The 18,144-nt window shown below is 42.1% G+C and overlaps 1 long non-coding RNA gene and 8 other non-coding genes across 9 annotated transcripts; 2 read left to right on the top strand and 7 right to left on the bottom strand.

Annotated features, from left to right (window-relative positions):
• Window positions 1–214: 214 nt before the first annotated feature.
• Window positions 215–15,538, bottom strand: LOC119117372. The gene is made up of 5 exons (XR_005096508.1): window positions 15,303–15,538; window positions 15,055–15,223; window positions 1,583–1,651; window positions 1,335–1,503; window positions 215–249 (listed from the first exon to the last, which is right to left on the bottom strand). It is a non-coding gene; the product is annotated as an uncharacterized LOC119117372 (long non-coding RNA).
• Window positions 676–866, bottom strand: LOC119117547. The gene has a single exon (XR_005096547.1). It is a non-coding gene; the product is annotated as a U2 spliceosomal RNA (small nuclear RNA).
• LOC119117542 lies at window positions 1,221–1,385 on the bottom strand. The gene has a single exon (XR_005096542.1). It is a non-coding gene; the product is annotated as a U1 spliceosomal RNA (small nuclear RNA).
• Window positions 2,075–2,265, bottom strand: LOC119117543. The gene has a single exon (XR_005096543.1). It is a non-coding gene; the product is annotated as a U2 spliceosomal RNA (small nuclear RNA).
• LOC119117555 lies at window positions 3,250–3,363 on the top strand. Its single transcript, XR_005096553.1, has one exon. It is a non-coding gene; the product is annotated as a U5 spliceosomal RNA (small nuclear RNA).
• LOC119117548 lies at window positions 5,509–5,722 on the bottom strand. The gene has a single exon (XR_005096548.1). It is a non-coding gene; the product is annotated as a small nucleolar RNA U3 (small nucleolar RNA).
• LOC119117553 lies at window positions 14,942–15,105 on the bottom strand. The gene has a single exon (XR_005096551.1). It is a non-coding gene; the product is annotated as a U1 spliceosomal RNA (small nuclear RNA).
• A 253-nt stretch (window positions 15,539–15,791) lies between the features above and the next one.
• Window positions 15,792–15,982, bottom strand: LOC119117544. Its single transcript, XR_005096544.1, has one exon. It is a non-coding gene; the product is annotated as a U2 spliceosomal RNA (small nuclear RNA).
• Window positions 15,983–16,968: 986 nt separating this feature from the next.
• Window positions 16,969–17,081, top strand: LOC119117556. The gene has a single exon (XR_005096554.1). It is a non-coding gene; the product is annotated as a U5 spliceosomal RNA (small nuclear RNA).
• The last annotated feature ends 1,063 nt before the right edge of the window (window positions 17,082–18,144 follow it).

Here is an 18,144-nt window from a genome sequence, read left to right as displayed (position 1 = left end):
TTTTTTAATAACAAACCAAACTTGCACCCATTAACAATAATATATATCTATATTGTATATATTGTATTGAAATGTATGTAATGTTATAGGAACCTGCTGTAAAACAGTTCTTGAACTGAGTCAGGCCAGTCCATGAAACTTTGATGTTACATGTCGACCTTTCCTTTAAATAAACTGAAAACTGATGCTTTGCTTCTTTTTCTACTCCCTCCACGCCTTTGTTCACCTCCTTTTTCTTAGAGTCGCCATCTAGTGGTGATGGCAGCAACCATAATAAACCATAATAAATGAAGTCAAAACGTGCCTATCATGCATTGCCTCTTTTCACCTGAGAACCCTAAAACGGTATGAATTTGTATTTATTGAAAATCTCCAACATTACTGCAGAAAAATATATATATTTCTTTTTCTGAACAAGTTTTGAAAATTACATTTTCTTAAAAATTGGAGAACAAGAATTATACTAAAAATTCCTGGAACAATGATAGGAAAATCTCAAGCAAAGAAAGACATTTTAATTATATTTTAGAACGGTTACGTATATTCTTGCGGCCGCTCAAGTCGAGCCGTCATGAACTTGAATCAAGCCCCATCAAGACATGACTTTCTGCTTTATCCTGTGAGAATGGATTGCGATGTCTTCCTGAGTAAATTACTCTTGATTTGACCAGTAGAGGGGGGTGCACCGTCCCTGGAGATACTGCAATACCAGGTCGATGCGTGGAGTGGACGGAGCAAGCCCCTATTCCATCTCCCTGTTCCAAAAATCATTTTAATATATGGTCCCCGGATAGGGGATGTATCAGATATTAAACTGATAAGAACAGATACTACACTAGATCTTAGCCAAAAGGCCGAGAAGCGATAACCAGAAATGGGTCTGAGGAAACCACTTAAATAAAGAGACTACCAGTTCAAGTTACGGTTTAAATATATCGATGGCTGACACTCGCACCTACGGGCAATTTGGAGCGCTCAATGGGCCCTATCATGCATGTTTTGGGGAAATGGAAGGAAACCAGAGTGGAGAACGTGCACAATGCAAACAGGTCGGGGAAGGGAGTTGGAACCGAACGCTATGAGCAGCAGAGCAAGCGTGGACTCACAACGACACGTTTTAAGTGTAAACATTTCCATAGAATGGCCATCAAGTGGTGCGTTTTATATTTTGGCTGAAACGCAATTGTTGATCATTATTTGGTTACCATTCACATTTTGATCAGGGGAGAGCGCGAACGCAGTCCCCCACTACCAGAAATTATGCAGTCGAGATTCCCACATTTGGGGAATTCGCAGGGGTCAACACAAACCGGAGTGCAATGGCTGAGCCTCACCCTGGGTGAACCACCTTCTTGATCACGGTATCTCCCCTGCCAGGTAAGTATGAGTTGTACAAGTCGCCGGGGCCGAAGTCTTTACCGCGCACACCATCTTCAGTCAGAGGCTAATTTGCTACAAAAGTGTGAGCACACATATTCGGTGGATGAGACAGCATTCGTAGAACTGTTAACATAGTACACCTTTAGTCATTACAAAACCAAAACATTATAAATTAAGTAAAAAATAGATTCAAAAACATTACCATCATGCTTTGCTTCTTTTTCTACTGCCTCCACGCCTTTGTTCACCTCCTTTTTCTTAGAGTCGCCATCTAGTGGTGATGGCAGCAACCATAATAAACCATAATAAATGAAGTCAAAACATGCCCATCATGCATTGCCTCTTTTCACCTGAGAACCCTAAAACGGTATGAATTTGTATTTATTGAAAATCTCCAACATTACCGCAGAAAAATATATATATTTCTTTTTCTGAACAAGTTTTGAAAATTACATTTTCTTAAACTTTTGAGAACAAGAATTGTACTAAAAATTCATGGAACAATGATAGGAAAATCTCAAGCAATGAAAGACATTTTAATCATATTTTAGAACGGTTACGTAAATTCTTGCTGCCGCTCAAGTCGAGCCGTCATGAACTTGAATCAAACCCTCCGTCATTGACTTTCTGCTTTATCCTGTGAGAATAAAGCTAACGGATTGTGATGTAAACTACTCTCGATTTGACCAGTAGAGGGGGGTGCACCGTTCCTGGAGATACTGCAATACCAGGTCGATGCATGGAGTGGACGGAGCAAGCACCTATTCCAGCTCCCTGCTCCAAAAATCAATTTAATATATGGTCCCCGGATAGGGGACGTATCAGATATTAAACTGATAAGAACAGATACTACACTTGATCTTAGCCAAAAGGCCGAGAAGCGATAACCAAAACTGGGTATGAGGAAACTACTTCAATAAAGAGACTACCAATTCAAGTTACGGTTTGAATATATCGACTCATACTAATGCCACGTAGCGACCACCCAAACAACAACTATTAACAGTCTGGAATGATAATGCGTCACTGTGCTGTTTTCAACCTGCGCATCGATCAAATGGTTGCTGATTTTCCTGTGTTCACGTAGGTTTAGTGTCAGTTGGTTCACGTTGACCCAATAGAATAATGATGAACTGAGCTCCTGATGGGAATAGCTTTTAATGACCAACAAAACGAATTAGTCATTCGCCAAAAACAATCCGATCTTTGGATATATTTCGGGACCGAAAGCACAATAGCTGTTTGATGAACATTTTGACGAAAAAAAAAAACACGCAGCAAAAAAACACGCGGCCCACTTCGCCAAACTACTTCCTATTTTCTGCTGTGGCAAATTACATTAACCCTCGAACCCCACCATCGCAGTGGAGGTGAATTGCATTCCAATCCATGCCAGCATTTCTTAACACTCATTTGAGAAATTACGATCGTCTTTTGTTTCCCGATTTGTGTTGAATAAAAATCTGAAATTACAAATGTGAAAATAACACTCGGAAATCGGATCATTTCCAGTTCTCTCATACCAAAAGTACACGGACCAAGACATACAACTGTTTATACGTTCAAAACTCACACTCAAAATAGTTGCCCAATCGATAGGTGACGCTGTTTGAAATAACGAGCGCCAACGTCGTGAATCAGGTATCCGTAATCCTGTGCGCCAACAATGTTTAAAGGAAAAAACACATTAATGAACACAAAATACTCGTTTAAACTGTCTATTTAGGTGGAGTCCTTCTAAGTATAGTAAATCTATGAACGTCTATTGTTTGTATTAGAAGGAATGGTTGCTGCAATTTCAGCGTGAGACCGCCTGTTAATTTGGTGAGACCAGCAATGGGGTGGCCCGTTTAGACCCGACTCAGTAGTTCACTCTTGTTTCTCTTCAGATCGTATAAATCTTTCGCCTTTTTCTAAAGATTTCCGTGGGGAGGAACAACAAGAGTCTATCTCAATTTTTTGATGCTCTGCGAAAGCGGAGCTACCTAATGCTGTTGAAGATAACATCGATCACGAACTCTACATTCAATTCAGCAGATTTACCTTACGTAATAGTTACATTTTCAATATAATTGATTACAAATTAGAATACTTAAATGTTACTTGTTTTCGATAAACATATAAGGACCTGCGTTTGGAGTACTTCTTTAGAAAGACAGACCTGTCAATTATGCTTTGAGGAGTGGAAAAAAATGTTTTGGAGATACGGATGAACTCTTTAGAGAGACATCCAGCCGAGAAAAAGATATTGGTTCTAAGATCCTTCTTTAACAGTATAGTGTTAATGTAAGTTATAAATATTTAACTTTTCTTGTCACAGAGGAAGCTTGATGCTGTCATTTAGGTCGTAACAGCGACATAATGTTCAACGTCGCATTGAAACAATGCTCTAATTTACATGGTAAACAGTAATATCGCAGTTTGATTTTACATTTTAAAAAGAACTACTCTGATCATGTTCATTCCCTCAATACTCCACAAGGAAGTAAAGAACGTTCATCAAAGGTGAAGGACATATTTCACCTTCCTGCTTGAAAGTCTGCGCTGAGCAGCTGGCGCCCACCTTTGCACGGATCTTTAACCGTTCTCTGGAGCTGTGTGAGGTGCCCTCGTGCTTCAAGAGCTCCACCATCGTTCCAGTGGCCAAGAAGCCCGCCATCACAGGTTTGAATGACTATAGACCTGTCGCACTGACATCTGTGGTCATGAAATCTTTCGAGAGGTTAGTGCTGAACCACCTGAAGGATGTCACGGGCCCCCTGCTTGACCCCCTCCAGTTTGCCTACCGGGCAAACAGGTCAGTGGATGATGCGGTCAACATGGGACTGCACTACATCCTGCACCACCTGGACACCCCAGGAACGAACGCCAGGATCCTGTTCGTGGACTTCAGCTCGGCGTTCAACACCATCGCTCCTGACATCCTCCAACAGAAGCTCATCCAGCTTGCGGTGCCTGCCTCCACCTGTCAGTGGATCACCAGCTTCCTGACCAACAGGAGACAGCGTGTGAGGCTGGGGGGCATCACATCTGACACCCGGACCACCAATACTGGAGCCCCTCAGGGGTGCGTCCTCTCCCCACTGCTCTTCTCTCTCTACACCAATGATTTCTCCTCAGGTGACTCTCCTGTGAAGCTCCTAAAAGTATGCAGACGACACCACTCTCATCGGACTGATCCAGGACGGTGATGAGGCTGCGTACAGACAGGAGGTGGAGCGGCTGGTCCACTGGTGCAGCCAAAACCACCTGGAGCTGAACTCGCTCAAGACCGTGGAGATGACAGTGGATTTCAGGCGAGACCCTTCACCACTTTTACCCCTCACTATCCGCAGTAATACTATTGTCTCCACAGACACCTTCAAGTTCCTGGGAACCACAATCTCTCGGGACCTGAAATGGACTGGCCACATAGACTCTGTCCGGAAGAAGGCCCAGCAGAGGCTGTACTTCCTGAGACAGCTCAAGAAGTTCAACCTGCCGCGAGTGCTTCTGAAGACCTTCTACACTGCCATCATCCAGTCTGTCCTCTGCACCTCCATCACTGTCTGGTTTGGATCGGCCTCCAAACAAGACAAGCACAGACTGCAACGGACAATCAGGACTGCTGAAAAAATCATTGGAATCAACCTCCCATCTATCCAAGACTTGTACCTGTCCAGGACCAGGAAACGTGCAAGGAACATCTCTACAGACCCTTCTCACCCAGGTTGCAGTCTGTTTGAACTACTCCCCTCCGGACGGCGTTACAGAGCTCGGTACGCCAAAACCAGCAGACACAGAGACAGCTTCTTCCCCCAGGCTGTTGCTCTGATGAACTCACACCACTCTTAGAGTCTCAGAGTCATTACTGAGCAATAACATCCTGCTCTCCACACCTTTTTTGAATTTGTCTACACTGTTTGTACTATGTGTCCTCTCTGCATCCATTGCAGCCTGGTCATCCTGGAAGAGGGCCCTTCCTATCTGTGGTCTCTTCTCAAGGTTTCTCATTTACCCTAGCTGGAGTTTTGAGTTTTTCCTTGCCCTTTTGGGAGTTTAAGATCAGGGGATGTTTGAGAATATTTGCCATTTTTCACATGTCCTGAGTGTTGTTAGTCACCTAAATGTTGAACAGAGGCTGTGATTTACCGAAGTCAAATTCCTTGTTTGGCACGCTCAAACATGGCGAATAAAAAACTCTTGAATATTGAATCTTGAATATGATAAATCATTATCCTACGCCAGCTTCACGCTCAGGAAGGAACATCAATTCTCATCGTCGTAGTTAGCGAGACCGTCACTTTAGAAAAGCATTTCTCAAATTAAGCGCTATAGAAATGATCCCTGAAAGTACCGTATTTTCCGGACTATAAGGCGCACCTAAAAACCTAAAATTTTCTCAAAAGCCGACAGTGCGCCTTATAGTCCAGTGCGCCTTATATATGGATCAATTGATGAATTTGTTGATCCATACTGGTTGTACACAGTGCTCTGCCAAAATGTTTCAGTACGTTTTAGTACGACTAGTAAATTACAAGGTCGCATCGCTTCCCAACATTACGGCAACTGTAGTCAGCGGGCGTCACCGAATAGGCTATTTCATTTCAAAATAGGCTGCTCCGTTAATGTTTCGAGTAAATTTACGGATCGATATGGAAGGGAAACATAGGTAAGCAGTACCAATGTGTTAGATCGAACTTTAGTCAGTTCCGATCATTTTATAGGAGATCGTTTGAGAAACGCGATTGTTTACACTTTGCTGAGGCTCATGGGAGATTGCGAGCTGAGGCTCATGGGACTTTGCGGATGGCTAATGCTATAACGATAGCTGCTATACGTACCAGGCTATTTCATGTCAAAATAGGCTGCTCTGTTAATGTTTCAAGTAAATCTACGGATCGATATGGAAGGGAAACATAGGTAAGTAGTACCAATGCGTTAGATCGAACTTTAATCAGTTCCGATCATTTTATAGGAGATCGTTTGAGAAACGCGATTGTTTACACTTTGCTGAGGCTCATGGGAGATTGCGAGCTGAGGCTCATGGGACTTTGCGGATGGCTAATGCTATAACGATAGCTGCTATACGTACCAGGCTATTTCATGTCAAAATAGGCTGCTCTGTTATTGTTTCGAGTAAATCTACGGATCGATATGGAAGGGAAACATAGGTAAGTAGTACCAATGCGTTAGATCGAACTTTAGTCAGTTCCGATCATTTTATAGGAGATCGTTTGAGAAACGCGATTGTTTACACTTTGCTGAGGCTCATGGGAGATTGCGAGCTGAGGCTCATGGGACTTTGCGGATGGCTAATGCTATAACGATAGCTGCTATACGTACCAGGCTATTTCATGTCAAAATAGGCTGCTCTGTTAATGTTTCGAGTAAATCTACGGATCGATATGGAAGGGAAACATAGGTAAGTAGTACCAATGCGTTAGATCGAACTTTAGTCAGTTCCGATCATTTTATAGGAGATCGTTTGAGAAACGCGATTGTTTACGCTTTGCTGAGGCTCATGGGAGATTGCGAGCTGAGGCTCGTGGGACTTTGCGGATGGCTAATGCTATCACGATAGCTGCTATACGTACCAGGCTATTTCATGTCAAAATAGGCTGCTCTGTTAATGTTTCGAGTAAATCTACGGATCGATATGGAAGGGAAACATAGGTAAGTAGTACCAATGTTAGAAAAATGTATATATATGTTATCATGCGTTCTCTAATCAATGCTTTACCGCAATATTACTGCAATATATGCTTGCTGTTTGGCCTTGCTGTTTAATTGATGTACCACAGAAGAGAAAAGGTACGGCTGGGCCAGGAGAGAGGTTACAGCTGGGTCAGACAGGACGCAGCTGACAACTCAGCAAAAAGAAGACATCTACCGAGACAGTTCCTTCTTAACAAAGACCACTTTGTTAGACAACATGCCTCATTGCTGTCTTGCACCTCAGATGAACCTACAAGTGACCATCAAAGTCTGGGTTTTCCAAACTATCTTGATCGTAAGATTATGTTAGCGCGTATCCAGTAATAAATAACCTAGCTTGTCTCATCCTACACAAGGTCGTAAAACATCCCTTGCTATGTTTTGACTAGAGATCAAGGGCTTTCTCTTCTCAACTCAAACTCTTTTTCCTCACGTTCTTATTAGTATGTAACACCTGGTGATTTTTTGCTTACGAGGCAAAGCCCACGTGCTTCCCCCTTCCTTTAGGGGCTTTTGTCTCATAATTGTGGGTAGGGCAAATCCAAATAAAAAGAGCGGGAGTGTACACAGATATTTAGTGTAGTGAGATTGTTGTAAGCTGTCTGTACTGCACTCCTCGCGAGAAAAGACTTAATATTCTGTCTCACTTGTGGTTTGTTTGCTGTTGCTCTTCTCTTAATAGTTGTTCAGTCAGCTAAATAAACCTGACAGAAATTGGCGGCTCGTCCGGGATCTCGACACACCTTGAACGGTTCCAGCGGACTCTTCGACACAGGCGAAAATCCTCGGCCGAGGTAAACAAAAGCCCTTTGACGGGACTGTCTCGATCAGTCCGGCTGGACACCGGGAGTGTTGACGAGATTATCCGAGGAGGAGAATCAGCAGACTGTGAGTAGGAATATTAATTCTACTAAAAAGGAATGAATGTGCAGTGACAAGAGGTCACTTAAAACCTTGAGAATTCTAGACCCTATCAAGTGCAATTAGAAACAGTTAAATTCCGCTGGGGCGTTGTGGAGCCCCCTAACTTACACGTTAGTTAAATTCCGCAGTGGGAGGGGCGGACTCCTCTGTTTTTCTAATGAAGTACAGGCAAATAGGAACAGTTAAATTCCGCAGGGGCGTTGTGGAGCCCCCTAACTTGTACGTTAGTTAAATTCCGCAGTGGGAGGGGCGGACTCCTCTGTTATTCCTAAAAAACGCACGTGGTGTGTTTGTGTTTGTGTACGGTTTGACTGAGAGTGATCTCATTTGAGCGCTCCTCTATATAAACACACAGGATTGTAAACAGTGGCTTTGTGTGGGGGCAGAGGCAAGAACTCTCCGCTCCCTTCGGGGAGGTGAAAGGAGACTTACCACACATCGAACTTTTAACCACTGTCCCGTGAATAAAGTTGGTTTTAGGACACTGTAGGTGCCATTCAAACTACCAACTCCAAAATTTAGAAAAATAAACCATGGGAAATTTAGATAGTAAGCGAAAGTCCCTACCCCGACATGAACTAAAATGCAAAGATTGGAAAATAATTGAAAGGCAGGATCCCGACCGACTTAAAAAAGATTTCGATAAATGGGTTAAAAAATATAAATTTGAGGGAGAACTAGAAGAAGTACAAGAGCGGGAAGAGAAAACACATGCTACAAATTCAAAACTAAAGATCATAGCGAAGTTGTATCCGCAAATACATGACACACAAAATTGAGGAATCACCTCCTCCTTATGGGTTGATGGACAGAGCCACTAGGCAGAAAAGCCCGCTAGAAATGGATTGGTCAAAGGAAATCAGAGCAAATTATACAGAAATAGGGAGAACAAAGCAAAATGATAATGAAACCTTTGATGAGTATCGAGTGCGCATGACAAAAGTGTTTAAAACACACAGTGGACTGGTGGAAGATAATGCGCCTCAAGGTGCTTATCAACAGCAATTAAAAAATGCCATCCACGCAGGGTCCAGACCAGCAATACAAGGCTGGGTGATCAAACATTATATAGGCATGAACACCGGAACTTTGGAGGAATACATAAATCATGCCCTCCATGCGGAAAAAGTAGTAATAGACAAACGAAAACGAACGAAAGCTACAAAAGACACTTTTCTGGTAGACCAGGATAGTGACACTTTTTACCAAAATGCAGGCAGAGGACAGAAAGGCCAGAGAGGGCGAGCAATGTCTAACAGAGGAGGCTTTAGAGGCCGAGGAAGAGGAGTTGTGCAACCTCCAATAGAATGCTGGAATTGCGGAGAAAACGGTCACATGGCACGTGACTGCACAAATTAACAAAGACAGTTATGACTAGGCCAAAACCAAATCAAATCAGGTTTCCATGTAATGAAGTGGGAACCTGGCTGCCAAAATTAAAGAGAAATTAGCTTAAATATACAGGAGATATTTGTGTTAAAAGGATAAAGTAAGATAAAGAAACACTGAAGTTAAAATTGGCTAAATAAATGGAAAAAAAATTACAAATAGCTTGTAAAAGTAAAATAAAGAATAAATCTGACAACTAAGACGAGCAAAAAGGTGTTCTTAGTGGGATCTATGCGGTCTTATACGTATGTTGTGCGTCATCCTTTTGTGTTGGTGTGTGTGCGCGCAGAGGATCCTCATGAATGGGTGTGTATATGTGTGCGCGAGTGAGATGTGTGTCCTATGGAAGACATCAGTAATGGAGAATGTTCAGGAAGCTGTTTAGGAATAATAGGAAAATTGAGAAGTAGGCGATAATGTGTTTAAGTTGGTTGGAGAAATTGAGATGAGCAGTGTGTGGCAGAAAGTGACTAGAACGGTGGCTTGATAGGACGAGAATAAGAGACAGCAAATGTTGTGTAGAAGACAGTGAAAGATGTCGAATGTGAACATGACGAGGGGCGCAACAGCAAAGCTGGCCTGCCCTTTGAGAGGGCGAGACTGATAAGCGTGCCTGCGCTCACGCGTTGTCGCGGGGCGGGGCTGTGCGCGTGGGCCTTTGCTATGCTCGTGTGGGCGGTGTGCCGGCATCATGGTTGTTGCAGGAAATGGCCAGCCTGTGACCAATCAACATTGATGCTGCGCCCCCCCTCGCACGAGGGGTGCTATGGCTGCGGGCGAAGCAGGGAAAGTGTGAGTTTCTCAGAGAATGTTTGAATATTTGAAACAGGGTGATGCTTAAGGAAGATGTGACAATATTTGCATGAAGGATAAAAGGCGCTGATGAGAAAAAAAGTGTAATCAAAACGTCAAAATAGAGGATGACGTTTGCGCAGCGTTGTTTGTTGGTATTGTTTGTGAGCTGTGTCTCTGCTGTAAGTTTTTGTGTTGTCTGTGTGCTGTCAGTGTTGTGTTAAAATTGGCTAATGTAGGTGCACAAAAGAATTTGCTAGACTGTAGTCTATCTGATTTGCACCGCAAAACAAAAGCAATTTTGTGAAAATAAGAAGAAAAGAAAGGCAAGCAATTTTTTTGTGGGCAGAAACTGGTCCACACTGCATTAATGCCTAGCCCTGATGAAACAAAATTTGAGAGCTGGAAAGAACTTGCTTTCTGGAATTGGATGAAGCAAAATTATTAAATAACAACATTTCAAAGCTAAATTTAGGAGAAATAGTCGATTGGTTGTGTCAAGACTACACAAGTTTTTACATTTGAGAATAAGAGAGTGATTGAGTTAGTTAAAGTTAAGACACAACAACAATTGACTATTATATTAATTTACTGGCGGTTATTTTGTTGGTTTTTATCTTTTTATCTTGATTGGTTTGACACCTTGAGGGAGAAAAGATTAGGATGTGGAACACGGGTTGAGACAACCAGTTACACACGCAAAGCATGTGTGCACTGGGACACTGAGAAGCATTTTGAAAGGTGTGTCAAGTTAAATGAAGATGAAATCATATGTAGTAATACAACACTTTACTACATATGGATGCTCTAAATCATACAATTGAGTAAAATAAAACATACATTTTTATTTTCATTCAAATTGCTAAGATTCTTGTGATAAACGATGAGAGAATGATTGAAAAGAAACTACAAGAAACTACAACTAAGCTAGTTGTGGAAGCAGTCCAATTGCCACGAAAAATAGCTATATGCACGTGTGCAGGGCACACATGAGACTGATAAGGTGCCAAGAGGTAACAAGCTTGCGGACGGAACCGCATAGCTGTAGTGCAAAGACGCTTCAAATTTTGTACACACAAGAAGCAGATTAAATTACTGAAACGTTTTTAAAGATGTGCAGCGACAAAGTCCATAGACTGAAATTCGATTATGGACGAAAAGAGGGGCAAGAGTGGAGAATGGTATCTATAAATGACCAGAAGACTGACCTATCCTACAAAAACCTATACAAGTGGGCAGCAATATTGAGCCATGGTTGTGTGTCGCATGGCTCAAGAGGGGGGATAATGGGGCAGTTCAGTCAGCTTTATACAACATATGAATTGATTCATATTCAAAACATTTATAAAACAAAATTTTTGTAGAGTTTGTTTAACATGTGCTAAACACAATCCACAGGGTTATAATGCCTGGTCATAATAGATGCATTCTCAAAATGGTTTGAATTGGCTTCAACAAAAACACTGAATGCCTTAACAGTGGCAAAAAACATTATGTAAAGAAATAATACCGAGATATGGGATTTCAGAAATTAATTCTCATGACAGGACTGGTATAAAGTGTGAAAATGTGCATGGAAAAAACTGGAAGATCATGGACAAAATGTTTAGACCTGGTCAAACTGTTCATAAATATTACAATTACTGTGGGTTTAACCCCGTATAAAATTGTTTGGGCGACAATATAGATTACCATGTTTTGGAACCAAGTGGGAAACTAAGGATGATTAAAATTTGGTAGAAATAAAAAAGACAAAAGGAAACAATGCTGTTTAAAAGATCAATTTGACCTTTGCAGGATGATCTGCTGTGTTGGATCTGGACTGCAATGAAAATATGATGTTTATATGTTTACTTTGTCAACAACCACTGTAGATGTTAAAGAATGGGATGATTATATCTAGAATTAATGTGGATATTTTGTTTCAGGTAACTATAAGAGTTACTGAAAAACGAAACAATTGATTGCTAATGGCAAAACAAGCTGTAAAGACAAGAAGCAGAAATTGAATATGTCATATGTATGGATTTGCGACCGATTCTTTATGTTGTATCGTTGCCATTGACCAAAGATTGTGTGAAATCTGTCACATCTACTGATTGTGAAATGTGTGACAGAGCATTCTATACAGTAATATCCATTGAAAAAAGAAAAAAGAAGCCATTGCTTCCAGAGAATGTAGTCAAGCTAAATTGTATATGTATCAACATGCCAAGATCTGGGAAAAAGCTGGAAAAACAAACAAACAAAATGTCTTTAAATTTGAGAGGCGACGATGATCTGACTGAAATTGATGCAATCAGAGTCCCCAGAGGAGTTCCTGATTAATAAGAATTAATTGACCAAATTGTAGCAGGATGGGAGTCTTCCATTTGCTGGTGGTGTACGATGAACAAGAACGTCGACATGATAAATTACAACCATTGCAACATGCAGAAATTGGGCAAAGGACACAAGCGGGACTTGAGGCAGTGCACGAACAGCTAGCCGCGCCTTCCCTAATGTCAATCCCGAACCGCAATGCTCTTGTTATGTTGTTGTCTGAGAAAGGAAGGGTCTGCGCAATGTTCAGGGAACAATGCTGCACCTTCATCCAGGATGACACCGCCCCTGATGGGAGCCTGACGAAGGCGATTGCAAGCTTGCAATCCCTCAAAACGAGGATGAAAGAGCACAAGTGGATGACTGCTTTTGGGAAGTATAAAGCCCTTGTGTCCTCAATTACTGCTATACTCACCTTGCGTGGTTGTTGTTGTATTCCATGTCTCCGTGCTCTGTTTAATCGTCTCATCACTACAGCAATATCGCCCATGGAAGACAGGATGGCCGGGGTATGCCTCTAATGTCTGAACGCCAGCATGTTGATGATAACGATGATGATGATGGAATTTTTGCACTTGGGTTTACAGACTTCTTCCCAGATCTGGGTGTTTCCGAATGATAATATCGCAATGTTTATCCTTTCTTGGTGTAAACTTATTTGTGCTCATACTTGTGATCCTACGGCTGAAAATCTTTTTGAAGTGGCCGCTTTTAGGTGATAAGATGGTCTCTGAGAACTTATGATAAACAGGAGGGAATTGTTAGAAAAATTTATATATATGTTATCATGCGTTCTCTAATCAATGCTTTACCGCAATATTACTGCAATATATGCTTGCTGTTTGGCCTTGCTGTTTAATTGATGTACCACAGAAGAGAAAAGGTACGGCTGGGCCAGGAGAGAGGTTACAGCTGGGTCAGACAGGACGCAGCTGACAACTCAGCAAAAAGAAGACATCTACCGAGACAGTTCCTTCTTAACAAAGACCACTTTGTTAGACAACATGCCTCATTGCTGTCTTGCACCTCAGATGAACCTACAAGTGACCATCAAAGTCTGGGTTTTCCAAACTATCTTGATCGTAAGATTATGTTAGTGCGTATCCAGTAATAAATAACCTAGCTTGTCTCATCCTACACAAGGTCGTAAAACATCCCTTGCTATGTTTTGACTAGAGATCAAGGGCTTTCTCTTCTCTTCTCAACTCAAACTCCTTTTCCTCACGTTCTTATTAGTATGTAACACCTGGTGATTTTTTGCTTACGAGGCAAAGCCCACGTGCTTCCCCCTTCCTTTAGGGGCTTTTGTCTCATAATTGTGGGTAGGGCAAATCCAAATAAAAAGAGCGGGAGTGTACACAGATATTTAGTGTAGTGAGATTGTTGTAAGCTGTCTGTACTGCACTCCTCGCGAGAAAAGACTTAATATTCTGTCTCACTTGTGGTTTGTTTGCTGTTGCTCTTCTCTTAATAGTTGTTCAGTCAGCTAATTAAACCTGACAACCAATGCGTTAGATCGAACTTTAGTCAGTTCCGATCATTTTATAGGAGATCGTTTGAGAAACGCGATTGTTTACAGAGGGCTCGTTGGTTATTGGCTAGTGGATGCATACCGCAACCCTAGTCAACCTCAGTTTGTTGCAGTATAGCTTCTATTTTATGCGCCTTATAATCCGGTGCGCCTTATATATGGACAAAGTTTTAAAATGGGCCGTTCATTGAAGGTGCGCCTTATAATCCGGTGCGCCTTTTAGTGCGGAAAATACGGTATAGTCTTGACTCCATCACGGGCGAGAGTACCATTTTTACCCAGAGGGCAACCTTTGTCCAAATTCACTACACCACGACTAGTAAAGGACTATGTTAGATTAGATTGAGCGTCGACGTCATTGAAAAATAACATCATGAGGCTTTTAAAAATGCCTATAGTAGCCAAACAATCAACTTTACATTGTAGACACGTTTCAGTTCATCCACCGGCCGTGAGCACTGATGACGAATACTTTGTATTGTCCATCGATCCATTTTCTGTACCGCTTGTCCCCACGGGGGGTCGCGGGCGTGCTGGAGCCAATCCCAGCAGTCATCGGGCAGTAGGCGGGGGACACCTTGAAACGTTTGCCAGTCAATCGCAGGTTACACAGAGACGAAAAAACCGTCCGCCGCTCGCACCTACGGGCAATTTGGAGCGCTCAATGGGGCCTATCATGCATGTTTTGGGGAAATGGAAGGAAACCAGAGTGGAGAACGTGCACAATGCAAACAAACAGGTCGGGGAAGGGAGTTGGAACCGAACGCTATGAGCAGCAGAGCAAGCGTGGACTCACAACAACACGTTTTAAGTGTAAACATTTCCATAGAATCGCCATCAAGTGGTGCGTTTTATATTTGGGTGAAACGCAATTGATTATTATTTGGTTACCATTTACATTTTGATCAGGGGAGAGCGCGAACGCAGTCCCCCACTACCAGAAATTATGCAGTCGAGATTCCCACATTTGGGGAATTCGCAGGGGTCAGCACAACCGGAGTGCAATGGCTGAACCTCACCCTGGGTGAACCACCTTCTTGATCACGGTATCTCCCCTGCCAGGTAAGTATGAGTTGTACAAGTCGCCGGGGCCGAAGTCTTTACCGCGCACACCATCTTCAGTCAGAGGCTAATTTGCTACAAAAGTGTGAGCACACATATTCGGTGGATGAGACAGCATTCGTAGAACTGTTAACATAGTACACCTTTAGTCATTACAAAACCAAAACATTATAAATTAAGTAAAAAATAGATTCAAAAACATTACCATCATGCTTTGCTTCTTTTTCTACTGCCTCCACGCCTTTGTTCACCTCCTTTTTCTTAGAGTCGCCATCTAGTGGTGATGGCAGCAACCATAATAAACCATAATAAATGAAGTCAAAACATGCCCATCATGCATTGCCTCTTTTCACCTGAGAACCCTAAAACGGTATGAATTTGTATTTATTGAAAATCTCCAACATTACCGCAGAAAAATATATATATTTCTTTTTCTGAACAAGTTTTGGAAATTACATTTTCTTAAACTTTTGAGAACAAGAATTGTACTAAAAATTCATGAAAGGAAAATCTCAAGCAATGAAAGACATTTAATCATATTTTAGAACGGTTACGTAAATTCTTGCTGCCGCTCAAGTCGAGCCGTCATGAACTTGAATCAAACCCTATCAAGACGTCATTGACTTTCTGCTTTATCCTGTGAGAATAAAGCCAACGGATTGTGATGTAAACTACTCTCGATTTGACCAGTAGAGGGGGGTGCACCGTTCCTGGAGGTACTGCAATACCAGGTCGATGCGTGGAGTGGACGGAGCAAGCACCTATTCCAGCTCCCTGTTCCAAAAATCAATTTAATATATGGTCCCCGGATAGGAGACGTATCAGATATTAAACTGATAAGAACAGATACTACACTTGATCTTAGCCAAAAGGCCGAGAAGCGATAACCAAAACTGGCTCTGAGGAAACTACTTCAATAAGGAGACTACCAATTCAAGTTACGGTTTGAATATATCGACTCCTACTAATGCCACGTACCGACCACCCAAACAACAACTATTAACAGTCTGGAATGATAATGCGTCACTGTGCTGTTTTCAACCTGCGCATCGATCAAATGGTTGCAGATTTTCGTGTGTTCACGTAGGTTTAGTGTCAGTTGGTTCACGTTGACCCAATAGAATAACGATGAACTGAGCTCCTGATGGGAATAGCTTTTAATGACCAACAAAACGAATTAGTCATTCGCCAAAAACAATCCGATCTTTGGATACATTTCGGGACCGAAAGCACAATAGCTTTTTGATGAACATTTTGACGAAAAAAAAAAAACACGCAGCAAAAAAACACGCGTCCCACTTCGCCAAACTACTTCCTATTTTCTGCTGTGGCAAATTACATTAACCCTCGAACGCCACCATCGCAGTGGAGGTGAATTGCATTCCAATCCATGCCAGCATTTCTTAACACTCATTTGAGAAATTACGATCGTCTTTTGTTTCCCGATTTGTGTTGAATAAAACTCTGAAATTACAAATGTGAAAATAACACACGGAAATCGGATCATTTCCCGTTCTCTCATACCAAAAGTACACGGACCAAGACATACAACTGTTTATACGTTCAAAACTCACACTCAAAATAGTTGCCCAATCGATAGGTGACGCTGTTTGAAATAACGAGCGCCAACGTCGTGAATCAGGTATCCGTAATCCTGTGCGCCAACAATGTTTAAAGGAAAAAAACACATTAATGAACACAAAATACTCGTTTAAACTGTCTATTTAGGTGGAGTCCTTCTAAGTATAGTAAATCTATGAACGTCTATTGTTTGTATTAGAAGGAATGGTTGCTGCAATTTCAGCGTGAGACCGCCTGTTAATTTGGTGAGACCAGCAATGGGGTGGCCCGTTTAGACCCGACTCAGTAGTTCACGTCGTTTCTCTTCAGATCGTATAAATCTTTCGCCTTTTACTAAAGATTTCCGTGGGGAGGAACAACAAGAGTCTATCTCAATTTTTTGATGCTCTGCGAAAGCGGAGCTACCTAATGCTGTTGAAGATAACATCGATCACGAACTCTACATTCAATTCAGCAGATTTACCTTATGTAATAGTTACATTTCAATATAATTGATTACAAATTAGAATACTTAAATGTTACTTGTTTTCGATAAACATATAAGGACCTGCGTTTGGAGTACTTCTTTAGAAAGACAGACCTGTCAATTATGCTTTGAGGAGTGGAAAAAAATGTTTTGGAGATACGGATGAACTCTTTAGAGAGACATCCAGCTGAGAAAAAGATATTGGTTCTAAGATCCTTCTTTAACAGTATAGTGTTAATGTAAGTTATAAATATTTAACTTTTCTTGTCACAGAGGAAGCTTGATGCTGTCATTTAGGGCGTAACAGCGACATAATGTTCAACGTCGCATTGAAACAATGCTCTAATTTACATGGTAAACAGTAATATAGCAGTTTGATTTTACATTTTAAAAAGAACTACTCTGATCATGTTCATTCCCTCAATACTCCACAAGGAAGTAAAGAACGTTCATCAAAGGTGAAGGACATATTTCACCTTCCTGCTTGAAAGTCTGCGCTGAGCAGCTGGCGCCCACCTTTGCACGGATCTTCAACCGTTCTCTGGAGCTGTGTGAGGTGCCCTCGTGCTTCAAGAGCTCCACCATCGTTCCAGTGGCCAAGAAGCCCGCCATCACAGGTTTGAATGACTATAGACCTGTCGCACTGACATCTGTGGTCATGAAATCTTTCGAGAGGTTAGTGCTGAACCACCTGAAGGATGTCACGGGCCCCCTGCTTGACCCCCTCCAGTTTGCCTACCGGGCAAACAGGTCAGTGGATGATGCGGTCAACATGGGACTGCACTACATCCTGCACCACCTGGACACCCCAGGAACGTACGCCAGGATCCTGTTCGTGGACTTCAGCTCGACGTTCAACACCATCGCTCCTGACATCCTCCAACAGAAGCTCATCCAGCTTGCGGTGCCTGCCTCCACCTGTCAGTGGATCACCAGCTTCCTGACCAACAGGAGACAGCGTGTGAGGCTGGGGGGCATCACATCTGACACCCGGACCACC

This window comes from Syngnathus acus, chromosome 23 (assembly GCF_901709675.1).
Source record: "Syngnathus acus chromosome 23, fSynAcu1.2, whole genome shotgun sequence".
NCBI lineage: Eukaryota > Metazoa > Chordata > Actinopteri > Syngnathiformes > Syngnathidae > Syngnathus > Syngnathus acus.
The sequence above is the reverse complement of the archived record's forward strand: the minus strand, read 5'-3'. Positions and strand labels throughout refer to the sequence as shown.